The sequence below is a fragment of the Salvelinus sp. IW2-2015 genome, linkage group LG31, assembly GCF_002910315.2.
Source record: "Salvelinus sp. IW2-2015 linkage group LG31, ASM291031v2, whole genome shotgun sequence".
Taxonomy (NCBI): Eukaryota; Metazoa; Chordata; class Actinopteri; order Salmoniformes; family Salmonidae; genus Salvelinus; species Salvelinus sp. IW2-2015.
The window spans coordinates 10218129-10234594 of record NC_036870.1 but is presented as its reverse complement, the minus strand read 5'-3'; the positions used below and the strand labels follow the sequence as shown (position 1 = coordinate 10234594).

At 42.6% G+C, this 16466-nt stretch overlaps 1 pseudogene; it reads right to left on the bottom strand.

The window, feature by feature from the left end:
• Positions 1–4272: 4272 nt before the first annotated feature.
• The window catches only part of LOC111955483 (tenascin-like), a 30844-nt pseudogene continuing 18650 nt past the window's right edge, over positions 4273–16466 (bottom strand).

Here is a 16466-nt window from a genome sequence, read left to right as displayed (position 1 = left end):
CGATGTCCAGTGGATGGTGTTGGGTAGATCTCCATGCCTTCCAAGATCAGCAATCGACCGTAGAACTGTTTGGGTCACTWAACCTGTGATCTCTTTCTGTCCCTGCTGCAGTTTGGGGCGTCTCTGTGTGCTACTGGCTGGCTACCTGACTGTGGTTATTGGTGACTAAGGGCCCAGATGATTCTGATCCAGAGTTGGCTGTTCTGTTGACTCCTGCTCTCTCCTCTAAACCAGTCTTTGTGGATTTGAGAGCACTCTCGGGCCACGGCGTTGGTCGACAATGGCGCCTTGGCCAACAGGCGGGCATGGGCAGTGGTCCTGGAGTGCGACTGATCCCCTGTCCGTTTACCACGGTCATGCTGACTGCGAAATCCGCCCATCCACGAAGAAAATTGCAGACGTCCATGTTGAAACCTAGGTCTGTCAGACACTCGGGCTTACTGATGTCCCCTCGGCACTCCTTCATGAAATTATCCATGAGGTTATTGAGGACGAGCTCAGTCAGACGGCCAACAATCAAGGTAAACTCGTCTGTTGTGTAGTCCTCCCACTGCTTAAAGACTCTCTTATCTCCAACATCTTGAAATGAAGCGAAATCAGAGAGATCTACAGGGATCCCTTTAGACTTGTAATACTGCAGAACTTGAAAGACATTATCGCACACATCGTTGATGAATCTCTCTGCCACATTGAGCCAGAAGGGTGTTATTCCGGTTACTTGTTCTAATTTGTCCATGTTGTAGCCATGTCGCCTAGCTGCCTCAAGTGGGTTGGCAACGGCTTGCTGCAAGTAAATGAAAGAACTGACAGGGATTTTGAAAGTTCAGTACGAGTCAAAAGTTTGGACACACCTACTCATCCCATTTAATAAAAAATATTTTTGATTAATAGTGAAGACATCAAAACTATGAAATAACACATGTGGAATCATGTAGTAACCAACAAAGTGTTAAACAAATCCAAATATAATTTATATTTGACATTCTTCAAAGTAGCCACCCTTTGCCTTGATGACAGCTTTGCACACTCTTGGCATTCTCTTAACCAGCTTCATGAGGTAGTCACCTGGAATGGATTTTAATTAACAGGTGTGCCTTGTTAAAAGTTCATTTGTGGAATTTCTTTCCTTTTTAATGCGTTTAAGCCAAACAGTTGTGTTATGACAAGGTAGGGGATACAGAAGATAGCCCTATTTGGTAAAAGACCACGTCCATATTATGGCAAGAGCAGCTCAAATAAGCAAAGAGAAACGACAGACAATCCTTACTTTAAGACATGAAGGTCAGTCAATCTGGAAAATTTCAAGAACTTTGAAAGTTTCTTCAAGTGCAGTCGCAAAAACCATCAAGTGCTATGATGAAACTGGCTCTCATGAGGAACACCACAGGAAAGGAAGATCCAGAGTTACCTCTGCTGCAGAGGATAAGTTCATTAGYGTTAACTGCACCTCAGATTGCAGCCCAAATAAATGGTTCACAGAGTTCAAGTAACAGACACATCTCAACATCAACTGTTCAGGGGAGACTGCATGAATCAGGCCTTCATGGTCGAATTGCTGCAAAGAAACCACTACTAAAGTACACCAATAAGAACAAGAGACATGCTTGGGCCAAGAAACACGAGCAATGGAAATTAGACCAGTGGAAATCCGTCCTTTGGTCTGATGAGTCCAAATTTGAGATTTTTAGTTACAACCGCCGTGTCTTTGTGAGACGCCGAGTAGGTGAATGGATGATCTCTGCATGTGTGGTTCCCACTGTGAAGCATGGAGGAGGATGTGTTATGGTGTGGGGGTGCTTTGCTGGTGACACTGTCTGTGATTGATTTCGAATTCAAGGCACACTTAACCAACATGGCTACAACAGCATTCTGCAGGAATACGCCATCCCATCTGGTTTGCGCTTAGTGGGACTATCACCCAATTGAAATGGATTGGGCTGAGTTGGACCGCATAATGAAGGAAAAGCAGCCAACAAGTGCTCAGCATATGTGGGAACTCCTTCAAGACTGTTGGAAAAGCATTCGTCATGAAGCATAAAAGGCAAAMGGTGGCTACTTTGAAGAATCTCAAGTATAAAATATATTTTTATTTGTTTAACACTTTTTTTGGTTACTACATGATTCCATATGTGTTATTTCATAGTTTTTATGTCTTCACTATTATTCTACAATGTAGAAAATAGTCAAAATAAAGAAAAACCCTTGAATGAGTAGGTGTGTCCAAACTTTTGACTGGTACTATACATGGTTATTGTCAATTGCTATACAAATGAATATGATACTGTATGTAACTCTGTTAAGATACATTATCTTTGTAACACATTAGACTCTCCCTACCTTTTGCAATAGGGCCAACACAGGGTTCACCACAGAATTCACCACAGGCTTCAACACAGGGTTCACCAATGGCTTCATGTGGACTTGCTGATCAGGAACCTGGGTTGGTACAGGAACCTCCACCTGGGCTGTTACAGCGTCACTGTGGAGATTTGACCATGTAACCAGGTAAAATGGACTCTTGTCTGTCTGTCTGTCAGTGGGTGTGTGTTAAGTAGAGAAGTCATTACCTGGAAGCCTCAGTACATTTAGCAGTGATGCTTGTTCRCTTCTGGGTATTGTGAGAAATGTGTACACATTGTTAAAACAAGCTTATGCTATTTACATTAGCAGTACATACATAAACCATAATGGTTTAATAATAATCTGCAATATCAATGGTTAAATAAAAAGAAGGATAATCCTAAAACATAAAAATCATACCTTTCTCCCTGTCAGCATGGTGGATCTGAAGGAAATGTGTACCTGTTTGAGGGAAATGTGTGTTCTTGGGAACCTTGCATGTAGAGAACAATGGAAGGTTCCATGTCATAATGGATGATGGAATGAACATTCTGTGCAGAGGTTTCAATCCCATAGAATTAAATATTAAAACTCAATCCACATAATTAAATGGAACACAGTCCATACATACACTGAGTGTACAAAACATCAAGAACACTTTCCTAATATTGAGTTGCACCCTTCCTTTTGCCCTTAGAACTGCCTCAATTTCGTCGGGGCGTGGAGTCTACAACGTGTCGAAAGCGTTCCACAGGCCCATGTTGACTCCAATGCTTCCCATAGTTGTGTCAAGTTGGCTGAATGTCCTTTCGGTGGTGGACCATTCTTGATACACAKGGAAAACTGTTGAGCGTTAAAAACCCTGTGTTGCAGTTTTTGACACACTCAATCCGGTGCGCCCGGTACCTACTACCATACCCCATTCAAAGACACTTCAATCTTTTGTCTTGCCCATTTACTCTCTGAATGGCACACATACACAATCCATGTCACATTCGTCTCGAGGCTTAAAAATCCTTCTTAAACATGTCTCCTCCCCTTCATCTACACTGATTGAAGTGGATTTAACAAGTGACATCAATAAGGGCTCATAGCTTTCACCTGGTCAGTCTATGTCATGATAAGAGCAGGTGTTCCTAATGTTTTGTACACTCACTGTATATGTAATAATAGAATGTTCAAATATATCTGATTGTGGACATTCATTGTCTTGTAGTAGTACAACTGTTTCATTTGAGTAAAGTGCAGTAGGTGTAATCTTTGTCAGTGAGTAATGGCCGGTAGTAATGTATAACTATGGGAAGCATTTTATCTTGCTCCTTTGCACCCCAGTATCTSTACTTGCACATTCATCTTCTGCACATGTATCACTCCAGTGTTAATTGCTATATTGTAATTATTTCGCCACTATGGCCTATTTATTGCCTTACCTCCCTAATCTTACTACATTTGCACACACTGTATATAGATTTTCTATTGCGTTATTGACTGTACGTTTGTTTATCCCATGTGTAACTCTGTGTTGTTTGTGTCGCACTGCTTTGCTTTATCTTGGCCAGGTCGCAGTTGTAAATGAGAACTTGTTCTCAACTGGCCTACCTGGTTTAATAAAGGTGAAATAAAAAATAAAAAAAGACATAAATTGGGACGAACTGGGGAGTTTGGTAGAGTGAGGAGGGTTGGTATTCAACATAAAAAATAACTGTGTATTGTAACACCTTTTGTCACTGTGCAGTTTATCTTCATGGTCTCCAAATCTAACACCTAGCAATCAATGAGAACCTCACTTGTATACAGTACTTGCTCATATAATGGTACACTGAGTGCAGTTTGTGTGCGCAATGTAAATAAAGACTGATGTTGAACTATTAGCCCATTTACAATACTGGAAGCAGACAATACACGAAAACAGAAAGCAAAAAATCAATAAAATCATTTTAGCTAGCGGCTTCTGCTGCCTATGTTCCACCATTATTTTATTATTGTAGCAACTACAATTTGAGAATTGGGGCAACAGAAAATACAGGACATACAACCACAAATAAGACAAACAAAGGACACAACTTGAGAATTACCAGTCAAGTACAAACATAAATCTCCATTATTCACCCGCTCATTTCCACGGTTGTACCATCATAGCGAGGGGACAGTGCATACATTTTTACAGCTGACGCGAGGGGTGCCACAACACTTAGAGTAAAAAAGGACATTGCAAAGATAATCTAGAAACTGTACAATATAACATACGGATGGATAACTGTCCTCTATACATTTGAAAAAATCMAATCGCTTTAGTCTGGAGAGAAAGGCATTTGGAGATTTTTCAACTATAGCTAATAGATGCATGTACTGTGTATGCATGTGGGATTGAGTGTGTTTGCCTGTGTGCTTATGTACAGGAAACTGACCAAATGAAGGAAACACTTGAGTAAACAAGGCATACAAGGTATATTGAAAGCAAGTTCTTCCACACAGATGTGGTTCCTGAGTTAATTAAGCAATTAACATCCCATCATGCTAAGGGTCATGTATAAAAATGCCCAGTTGCCCCATTATTTTGGCTACCTCTGACTTTGAAAGAGGGGTCTCAAAGGAGCATAGGAGGTTTAAAGTGTGTGTGTGTATGTTTGTGTCAGTCACCATATCTCAACCCACTTGAACACTTATGGGAGTTTCTGAAGTRGTGCCTGAGACAGCGTTTTCCACCACCATCAACAAAACACCAAATGATGGAATTTCTCTGGATGAATGGTGTCGCCTCCCTCCATAAGAGTTCCAGACACTTGTAGAATCAATGCCAAGGTGCATTGAAGCTGTTCTGGCTCGTGATGGCCCAACGCTATCTGTTTGTGTTTCCTTTATTTTGGCAGTTACCTGGCTGTGTGTGTGTGTGTGTTCATAAAGTGTGCCTCTCTCCCCTTCTCATTTTCTGTCCACCACTTTGTCAGTACCCCTGAGTTGGAGGGGTGAAAGATGTTGGTCTGAGCTTCATCTCAGTGAAAGGGACGGAATAATCCTTGCCTTTCCAGGCAGTCCAGATCAAACCCTGAAACACAAAGAGACAATTCAGTTAACAAACCACCCCAAAAATGTAACTGATTATAGTAGTTGACTTAGATTACTTGACTTAGATTCATTTGGTGATTTAGACTCTGAAATAGTGAAATGAGGTATGAAGTCAGCTGGGATTACCTGGTGATTGACATTGGTGTCGTAGAGGCCATTAAGGTTGGCCTGGTGGCAGTTCTTATACCACCAACCCCCCCTATAGGACATGGCGCAGCGGGTGATGAAAGGCGCGGGGTCTCTGTCTCTGGTAGAGAACATGCGCCCGTTGTGGTAACTCATAGAGTCACCTACCGGGAGTAAAAAGGAGAGAGGGAAAGGGGAAAAGGGAGATCGAGTGGAAAGACGGATGGCAGGTGTGAGGAGGGGAAACAGTAGGTGTGGAATAGAGGGAAAAGGAGAGAAAATAAACGATGGGGTTTAATGATTATGTGGAAGTATGCACAATAAGAGGTCAATCATGTTTAGTGGACAGATTCTGTTCATACCTGCTGTACCGCTGTACCCAGACACTTTGAGAGCGTAGTTCCTCCTAACAGTGTCCACCGTGAATGTGGAGTACTTGGCAAACACGGATTCGTCCCCTGCACGGAGGTCCACACGTAGGGTCATCGGTGCCATGCTGGTTAGATTGTGTAGGTTCTCATTACCTATATACGGATAGAGATGAGTGTGAAAGAAGGTGTTATAGCACACAAAAAAACTGCTTACTGCCAAGCCAACTGTAGTAAACTATATGTATTGCCTCCAGGGGGCGCCGAAGACTATTATTTTAATCAGATCTGCGCAGTAGAGCATGATGCCCCTCAATGTTAGAATAGTGGATACTGTGRTACCTGCGCTAATGCTCAGCCAATTGCTCCAATAAAGTGAAAGGGCTTTGATGAGCCCTCTGCTACTGCTCTTGGTTTTCCTTCTGTTTGTGCACCAATAGTGCCAGTAGTCTGCTTTTTTCTACCCTCTTGCCATACGTTTCCACATTAAATTGATCCTTCTCATCTGGCATTGTACTGTTTAATTTCTCTGCCTAGCAATGGGTCTATTTACAGAGTTGATCTGTCATGAAGGCTTGCACTGTTTACGTAAAAGTGACATGGTTTAGCTTTTGTGTCGTCAATATAGCAGTTCTGTTTGATGTTATGCTGGTGCACTGCTGCTGAAGCGGGTGAAAACAAACTTCGCGTGACGAATGACTCTCACCCAGCCAAAATTCCCCACTCAGTTCTCCAAATCCTTTGCTGTAGTTCTTCCAATCTCGGAAGAAGTCCGTTTTCCCATCCATCCTTCTCTGGAAGACCTGTAATACACACACGCTCATACAGCTGACATATACCAGGCTAAATCAACCCTTAACATGTCAGTTCAAGTAAAATACCACTCTTTTGTTTTGTTAGTTCACTGTTGATACAGTCCCAACATTTTCTGCATGTCAGCAATCAAGTCTATCAAGATAGACTTATGTCTTGAAAACTTGATTGCTGACATGCAAAACCTTTTGGGACTGTATCAACAGTGGACTAATGAAATACCACAAGATAGTTTTTGTGTGGTCCCTCTCACAATCATCTTCTCTTACCGTCCAGCCGCCTCCATCAGTCACCTGGTCGCAGTAGACCAACACTGGTTTTCCCTGCCTTCCCTTTGGGAAGATCTCCACCTCTCCAGACTCATGCATCCCGTTCAGCAGCTCCTGGGAACAGTCACTTGGGAAGGGGTACCGGAGATTCCCTGAGAGAAAAAAATCAAAGAGAGAGACCAACTTTATGAAACTGCGCTTTCGATGTATGTATTTAGTTTGTTCAGTTTAGTCAAATATATTTGACCACTTACCTGTGGTGAWCTCAGTGGAAATTGCAGCAGTATAGCTCCCTCCCCTCTCTCCCTGTAGCTGCACGGTGTACTTGGACATAGGATGCAGCCTGGTCAACTTGAACTCCGTTACTGTGGCGTCAATGGTAACCTCCTGTTGAGAAGAAAAAGGCCATCTGTCGAGACCAGTGTTTGTTGCATTTTGTCCMAGTGTACTGTACTGAATAAAATAGAATGTGTGTCTGTCTCTACCTTTTTAATCAGTTCCTTACCTGCATCTCCTGTCCCTCCGTCTGATAGGTCAGCTTGTAGCTTCCCACAGCGGCAGAGGGTGGTTTCCACGTCAGCAACYCTGAGRGAGGAGTCACCTGACTGGCCTTCAGGTCACGCGGGCCTTCCCCGTCTCCCCCAGATCCTGCCAGAAGGACATGGACACAATCACAAGAAGCTCAGTTGTGGGATTCAATAAAAACAGCAGCCTTCCTTTTCTTCTCTGTCTCGGGTGAGTTGACTGTTTAAAGCATTAGGGTAGTTTGAGAGTGTGTGCCGGACTGACCACTGGTGGTGGTGAAGACGGTGATGGCGGGAGCGCCGTCCAGGTTGCCCAACTGACTGGTGACCGTGACYGTGTACATAGTGGAGCCCTGCAGGTCCTTCAGCTGCTGCTCGGCCGCGTTGCCCGACACAGTGATCTTCACATCATCTGAACCTTGGTTGACACAGAAACAAGTAAGCGGCAAAGAGAGAGCAGGTGAGTGGCAGGGGAGAGAGGTAGGCAGCAGGATTGAATTTATTTCTCAGTGTTTATATTGTAATGCTGTTGGGGTGGTCATAAACTGYCTGGCCAATACAAGTATTGTGATCTCATCTTGAATGCCTGTGGCCTGTGAAAGCTCCAACTGGAAAGGGAAATGCTCTAATATGGCTAGGGGTTTTAAAAAGTCCCACAGGATATTGTTGTAATGAATATCCAACCTGTGATACCCGTTACCTTTTTCAGAGCCATAAACTATGACGTAACGGTCAACCGTTGCCAGTGCTGGTCGCCATAGCAGCAAGGCCTTGGTGTCTGTGACATTAATGGCCTGGAGATCCGTTGGAGGGTCAGGGACTAAGATGGGTTTGGGTTGTGAAAAAATGAAGGCAAGAGAAAGTGAGCGTAAGTTATCAAAGTGTGAATTCAAACCCCTTTGATATACCATTGGATTTCGCAACATATGGAACATAGGAATCTCATTCTTACTAAAAAAAGTATTTAGACATTTTAATTGAAGCAGCTCCAGAATAGACCCTTTGAGAAAATATAAAAATGCACAGATCTTTCCCAGATCCTGCACCTGCTAGAACCATTATTAGAACACAGAACCCATTGAAGAACACACACGAAAGAAAGAAATAAAACACACATTACTCATGTGGTTTTTAATGCTTAACTTAAATTCGTTGGCCGAGACATCACAAAGGACCAAAAAAAAAATAGATGTCGATAGTCTTGATAATTTACTATKATTTATAATCTGATAATTTCCTGTAAATTAACATTAATCCTAAAACTGAAAGTCAACAGTAAACTTACGTGTCATAACCAGGTCTTTGATTGCATCGCTCTCGTCCAGTCCAAGGACAGATATCACACTGACCTCATAGGAGGACCCCGGAGAGAGCTTTGACAGTGCCAGAGTGGAATCCCCAGAGTCCACCATTACGGAGATCGGCTCCCCTGGAATAGAGCGGACAAATTGCGAAATATGAAGTGTTCTACAGATGTAAAGAACACACAATGAAGTGACGTGACTCAACAGTCAGGATGTTGACTCCCAGAACATCTGTGTAAGGTCCTACCTTCCTGTGTGTGAGTGTAGGTGACCTTGAAGCCACTCACTGGACTTTTTGGCTTGGTCCAGGACACAGAGAAAGACGTCTCAGTCACTTCACTGAAGAGAAGACCTGAGGGAGGCTCTGGGCCTGGGCATGGCACGGGAATGATATGTGTGATTGAGAGCGAAAAAGAGAAACGAAAGAAGGAAAAAGATATAGAAAGACAAGTAAAAACAGGAAGAAAGACATAAAAACAAAGGAAGACAAATAAAAACAGGAAGAAAGACATAAAAACAAAGACAGACAAATAAAAACAGGACGAAAGAAAGGAAGGTAAAAATAGTGGACATGGAAACAGAGCTACAATACATTTGAGAAACAGAAAAGGTAGACTTGAGGAGAAGGTAAGTCATTACTACATGTGTGGAGAAGTAACATATTAGAAGGTCAATATCAGTGGAGGCTMCTGAGGGGAGGACGGCTCGTAATAATGGCTGGAACGGAGCATATGGAATGGCATCAAACACATGGAAACCATGTGCTTGATGTATTTAAAACCATTCCACTAATTCCGCTCCAGCCATTTTCACGAGCCCGTCCTCCCCAATTAAGGTGCCATCGACCTCCTGTGGTGAATATGCCCTAAACTGTAGGTGCACCCATACTTTACTCACGCTGTTATAATTAGTGCTCCAATGAGTTTGTGTATATATGTACAGTGCAAACATATATACAGTATACGCAGTACAGCATATACTAAAACAGACAAAGGTGTCACTGTTAAATGCAGATGTTGGACCCTGGAAAGCAGCAAGGGAAAAGGATGAGATATTAATGTTGAGCTGGTCTTTTGATCCTGAAGGGAAAAAAAGAAGTTGGCAGGAAAGAGAAAAAGTTAAAATAGTTATAACAGAAGGAAAAATCTTAAGATGTTGATAACAAATACAGTTGACCGCTCATTTTTTTTWAAATACACGAATAAGAGAGATAAAGCAAGAGATATCATTTCTAAGGAATAAGAAATGTTTTGACCAACAGATTTTCAACCTTGAGTGAGCAGAATCCTGCCATAATGATTCCAAATAACATTTAAGACCTCACCCTCTGGAGAACAAAAAATGAAGAAAAAAAATGAGCTAATCGTTAAAACCTTGTGGAATTTCATTATTCTCTTATTTTTTWTATATATAAAAAAGACTCACAGGATTAAAATCTGTACATTTCACACTTAAGATCAGGAAAAACCATAGAGACCAACCATGGTCTTACCCTGGGTTTTGTGAGTGATGAAGGGAGCCAATGAAGGTTGCTGACTTAAAGTTTACCCTAAGTGAGAGAAAATCAGACCAGCAGTGAAGGGCGGTTGTGGCTGAATGAGTCAAGTCTTTTAGATTGTCTCATGAATATCAGAGTAATTTTCATTAGTACAGTGCCTTCAGAAAGTATTCACACCATTTAACTTTTTTCAGATTTTGTTGTGTTACAGCCTGAATTTAAAATTGAGTAAATAGATGTTGTGTCACTGATTTACACACAATACCCCATAATGTCAAAGTGGAATATTTGTTTGTAGAACATTTTAGAAAGTCAAAACAATTGTCAAAATGTGCTTAACATGTCATATAATAAGTTGCATGGGCTCCCTCTGTGTGCGATAATAGTGTTTAACGTGATTTTTGAATGACTACCTCATCTCTGTACCCACACATACAATTATCTGTAAGGTCCCTCAGTTGAGCAGTGAATTTCAAACACAGATTCAACGACAAAGACCAGGGAGGTTTTCCAATGCCTCACAAAGAAGGGCACCTATTGGTAAATGGGTAATCAAATTTTAAAAGCAGATACTGAATATCCCTTTGAGCATGGTGAATTTATTCATTATACTTTGGATGGTGTATCAATACACCCAGTCACTACAAAGATATAGGCGTCATTCCTAACTCAGTTGCCGGAGAGGAAGGAAACTGGTCAGGGATTTCACCATTAGACCAATGGTGATTTTAAAATGGTTAGAGTTTAGTGGTTGTGAAATGAGAACTGAGGATGGCTCCACAACATTGTAGTTACTCCATAATACTAACCTAAATGGCAGAGTGAAAAGAAGGAAGCCTGTACAGAATACAAATATTCCAAAACAAGAAACGGAATACAGCTATAAGCACAGGCAAAGTCCTAGAGGAAAACCTGGTTGTCTGCTTTCCAACAGACACTGGGAGACAAATTCCCCTTTCAGCAAGACAATAACCTAAAACACAAGGCCGTATATACACTGGAGTTGCTTACCAAGACGCCATTGAATGTTCCTGAGTGGCCTAGTTACAGTTTTGACTTAAATCGGCTTGAAAATGGCTGACTAGCAATGATCAACAATCAACTTGACAGAGCTCAAAGATTTTTTTTAAAGAATAATGGACAAATATTGTACAATCCAGGAGTGCAAAGCTCTTAGAGACTTCCCCAAAAAGACTCACAGCTGTAATCGCTGCCAGAAGTGCTTCTACAAAGTATTAACTCAGGGGTGTGAATACTTATGTAAATTAGATATTACTGTATTTAATGTTCAATACCTTTGAAAAAAAATCTAAAAACATGTTTTTACTTTGTCAATTTGCGGTATTGTGTGTAGATGGGTAAAAAACAAAGATTTAATCAATTTTGAATTCAAGCTGTAGCACAACAAAATGTGGAATAAGTCAAGGGGTATGAATCCTTTCTGAATGCACCGTATGTGCTTAACACATGGATGTGTTTGGGTTGACATACTGTACATGTACAAAATGGAAAACACAGGCTGTATATGATATGTCGTATATGGACCAGGGAGACTATGTGTTTATTGTGTAAGATGTATCACTGATCAAAAACCTGGATCTGCAACTGTTACAAATGCAATGATTATGGATTACATTTCGGAAATGACATTTGTTGATGGGACGCACTTCAAATAGTTTCCCAGTAAACAACTGCCCATTTCCCCTGTGTGTTTTGGCAATCATACCTGTTTTTCCACAATGCGCCCAGTATGAACACCACACATCACAGTTGCACGCATCACTGCACCACGTGGCATAAACAAGGGGTTAACATGAAATACAATTGAATTAGCAGATATGCATGGTTATTTGGTCATTGCATATTTTGTAATTAAAGCTTTGGACATTGCTTTAATTAAAAGCCCTCGGTTGTCAAGGACAAACCAAAAGAAACACGGCTCACGGTGCCAATAAGCAGATGATGCAAATGAACAGCATACATGAGGAAGTACTGTAATTTAGGAAGTTACAGTATCAAGAGTGTGACGGCTCTTGAAATGGATATGGATCAAGCAGATGTGCAAGTGTACCTCACCTAAAATGGTGTGAGGATGTATCGGCATCTAACTTGGGTGTCTGGAATAACTTGCATAGTTCAAGAAAAGCGAAGTCCTGTATTTGAACAATAATGAATGAACCCTTGTAGAGGTTGGTAGAGTTTAAACTATGGCCAGTACCTGTGCTGACGATGAGTCTGTGAATTTTGGAGTGTAGTCCGGGACCCTTCCCAAACACAGACAAGGAATAGCGGGTCTGTGGATGGAGATTCTGGAATGGGAATGAGCGAGCTGACCCCGGAAGGACTTTGAAGAACTTGATTGTACCACCGTCACCAACTTTAGCCGTAGCATTACGGTCGCTGCTCTGTCTTTGGTTATCACTTTTGCTATTGATAACAGTGTTCTCCTCCACGCCCTCCTTACCTTGACTCACCCCCATTTCACTTTCCTCCTCATTCCCCTTGTTCTCCTTCTCAGTTTGTCCCTCCGCCTCCCCTTCTTCCTGCCTATCCTCCTCTGACTCACTCTCCTCCTCTTCCTCTTCCTTCTCCTCCTCTTTCTCTGCCTCATTCTTACTTCCATGCTCTTCCCGGGTTACTATGAAATTTCTGTACATCCCCTCTGGTGCTTCCCAAACGAGTATGAACCCTCCTGAGGTTATGCTTTGAACCCCCACTGAGTTTAGAGGCTGGCCTGTTTTTCCAGTAGTAGTGACATCTGACCCATTTATCTGGTTTGGGCTGTCTCTTGAGTCAGCATTCTTACTCACTTGGCTACCTTGGTCAGAATGGCCTGTTTTAAAATCTTGGCCCCTTTGGCCCAAGCTACTGTTATTTCTTATGTATGTTTGATKTCGTGCTATTTTACCAGCTGTGGCATTTATTTTCCTGAGGAGAGTTTTGGGCTTAAGGTCTGTGTTTGTGTCATTCTGGCTGGTGCTGTAGGTGCCCTGCTCCCCTGGTTGAGAGGTTTGAATGATGATGCCGTTGTCCCTGTTTGTCAGTTTAGGTGGGAAAGGTCTGCGTATGGGGCCTCTTGATGGATGGTGAGGGGGTATCAGGTGTGTTCGTGRCCTGTTTGGGAATGCCCCCATATTTGGGTGTGGACGGCGTTGCTGGGTCCCCTTTGGAGGTAGACGGCGTAAGGGTGGTGTGTTGCCCAGTGTCAGAGTCTTTGACCTGTTTCGTTCAGTTCCAGACGACACCACGTCAGTTGCCCTGTCCCCATCTCTGCTGATACCATCCTCTGCCACAGCAACATTTTCTTTAGTAAAGTCTGATTCCTCTGAAGTGGATGATGATGATGAATAGCCTTTGCCACTGTGTTCTGATTCACTGGAGGACTTTGGTGCTCTCTCTGGCTGAGCATCTGGAGGGAGGGTTGAGGATTGTGCTGGGGAAACCGTTACTGTCTTTGGAAACACTAGTTGTCTGTCAGTCATGGGTTGACCCGTACCGGTCTTTGATTCATTTTGTTTTGTGGGAGCTGAAAAAGGTGAACGTGTCCTGTTTTGGAATGGTCTCATATTTAGGTTCGGGCGGCGTTGGTAGGGCCCCTTTGGAGGTAGGCGGCGAAAAGGTGGTGAGCCGCCCACTCTCAGAGTCTTTGTCCTGTTTTGTTTGGTTCCAAACAATCCCACGTCAGCGGTTTTCTCTCCATCTTTGCTGACTCCCTCTTCTGCTACTGCAACATGATCTTTACCTGAGTATGAGTCCTCAGGGTTGGAGGGAGATGGTCCTTTATCATTCTGTTCTGATTCACTGGAGGATGTTGGCTCCCTCTCTGGAGGGAGGTTGGATGATTGGGATTGGGGAACAAGCAAAGTCTTTGCATTCACCACGTCTCTGTCAGTCATAGGTTGACCCATACCGGTCATTGATTCATCATGTTTTGCGGGAGCTGAAGAAGAAAGTGACATGTAGGAAGTAGGTGATACTGGTGAAGAGGAAGTTGGATATGTAGGACTTTGTGTGGTGTGTGGAGAAATGTCATCTGCTTTACTCTGTGTGTGAATTACCAGGTTACGCTCATGAAATGTTGTCTTTGAATGTCCTGTTTCAGACACTTTTAGGGCACTGTCCTCTTTTTCAGCTAAACCCTGCTCTGCTGTGGGTTTACTTTTAACTATTGTGCCATTCACCCTCCCTCCAATGACTCTCTCTCTACGTGTCACATTGACTTTCCTGTGTGTCAATTTAACCTTGTTGACACATTTCTTCCCATTCGGGTGAACCGTAGTATTTTTTTCTGATGTGGTGGTATGCTCCAAACCCTCTGTCCCTGGCCCTGGCTCATTTGTTTCAGTCTCTGTATCTTTTTTTCTTTCGGGTAGGTCCTTTAAGCCAGGAATCACTGTTTGTTCAGAACCAGAGCTTGGAGTGGCATTTACAGGAAGGATTCCAACAGGATATGTCTTTGTCAAAGTTTCATCTTTTTCTCCAAGAGGACTTGTCTCCAGGTTAGTTTCTTTCACAGTTAAGGCTATAGTCTTGTCCCCAACAAAGGGATTTTCTGGTTTAGAGTCAGTATCCAAGGTCTTCTTGACCTTTGGCCGCTCCAATGGATTTCTGCTTGTAGGCTTTTTGAGAAGACTGTGACCCACTCTCCTCCCACCCTGGCCGACTCTTGTACCATTAAAATGGATAGAGCCTCCAATGTATGGTTTCCTGGGCAAGGTTATTCTATCACCTGTTTTAGGTATAACCCTGTAGTTTGTGTTGACAAGTGGTCTTGTACTGGTTCTAACAGATGTGTCCTCTTTGGTTCCATTGGTGCCTTCGACTGTTACAGAGCCTGGTCCACTCCAATCCTTCACCCTCTCTGGTTCTTCACCCTTGGCCTTCGTGTAGAAGATGTCCTTCACAGGCTTTGTATTCCCTGCTGAGTCTCCCTCATGGCTTTCTCCTCCTGGTGCTACCGGCATGGTCACACTGGATATTGTCTTTGTGGATTTTCCTAAAGGCATGAAGCGATTGTTTGGAATCAAAGATAAAACTACAGGAGGGAAGCACTGTTAGATCCAAATGGGAAAGTCCCAAATATTATCTTTGAACTGAACAATTCGAAAAAGTATTCTTTCCAACAACACCTGCATTGACATTAGTGCAATAAATAGTTGGCCTATGTGCTGTCCAAACCTGCAGAGAGAAGTGGAAAGATTATTACATTTGGTCATCAACACAACCTTGCCACTCATGGTTCGGGTGCTGAAATATTCAATGTTGTGAGTTTACATTTGGTCATCAACACAACCTTGCCACTCATGGTTCGGGTGCTGAAATATTCAATGTTGTGAGTTAAGTGTGTGCTACTATTGTCGAGAAAGAGAGCAGCATTAATCATACAAAAGAAAGAAAGAAAGAAAAGGAGAATGTATTTTACGAAGAGAGATCAGCTTAGCTCCAGGAGTTTTTATATTGTACATAAATTCATTTTAATTTCACTTCCAATGACCTTCTCTATTGAATAATGACGTGTCTAGACATGTTAACTTTAGTGGGATAACACTTCACAGGAGCAGGGCTGGCCTCCCTTGCATATTCACATTGCCAGGGAATCCAATTTGTTTCAGAGATTTCTCTCTTTTTCAACATAGTGATGACTTTCTCCTGCTTCTTCTGCTTAGTTCACCATTTCTTTGTTGTTTCATGACTGTATATTTGTGCAACTCCCTTATCTCAAAATATAGTATTATAATCTGACACACTTAATCAAGATCGCTTCTCATACAATCTAGTCCCTGGATCTTTTCATATACAATGTAGTAAGTAAGGTAAGCAACCCCCTCATCCAATAAAACTCACCAGGAGTGACTTGGACTGTTGTTGGCTTGCTCTTGATCCCGCCTTTTTCAGCCACTAATGTGATGTCATACAAATGTCCCGGGTCCAAACCGTCAATCTGGGCCGAGTCCCTCTCAGGGGGCAGGGTCAGGTCTTGTCTTCCCTTGGCTGTTCCGTCTGTCTGATTGGGTGTAACAGTTAAGCGATACCTGTCGATGTCGCCTTGTGATTGTTCCCATTGGACAACTGCAGATGTTGTGGTTGTCTTCACAACTCGAAGGTGTGTGGGTCCAGAGATAACTGGGTGGTGGGTCGGGGGGAAAGCAGTGGGGGAA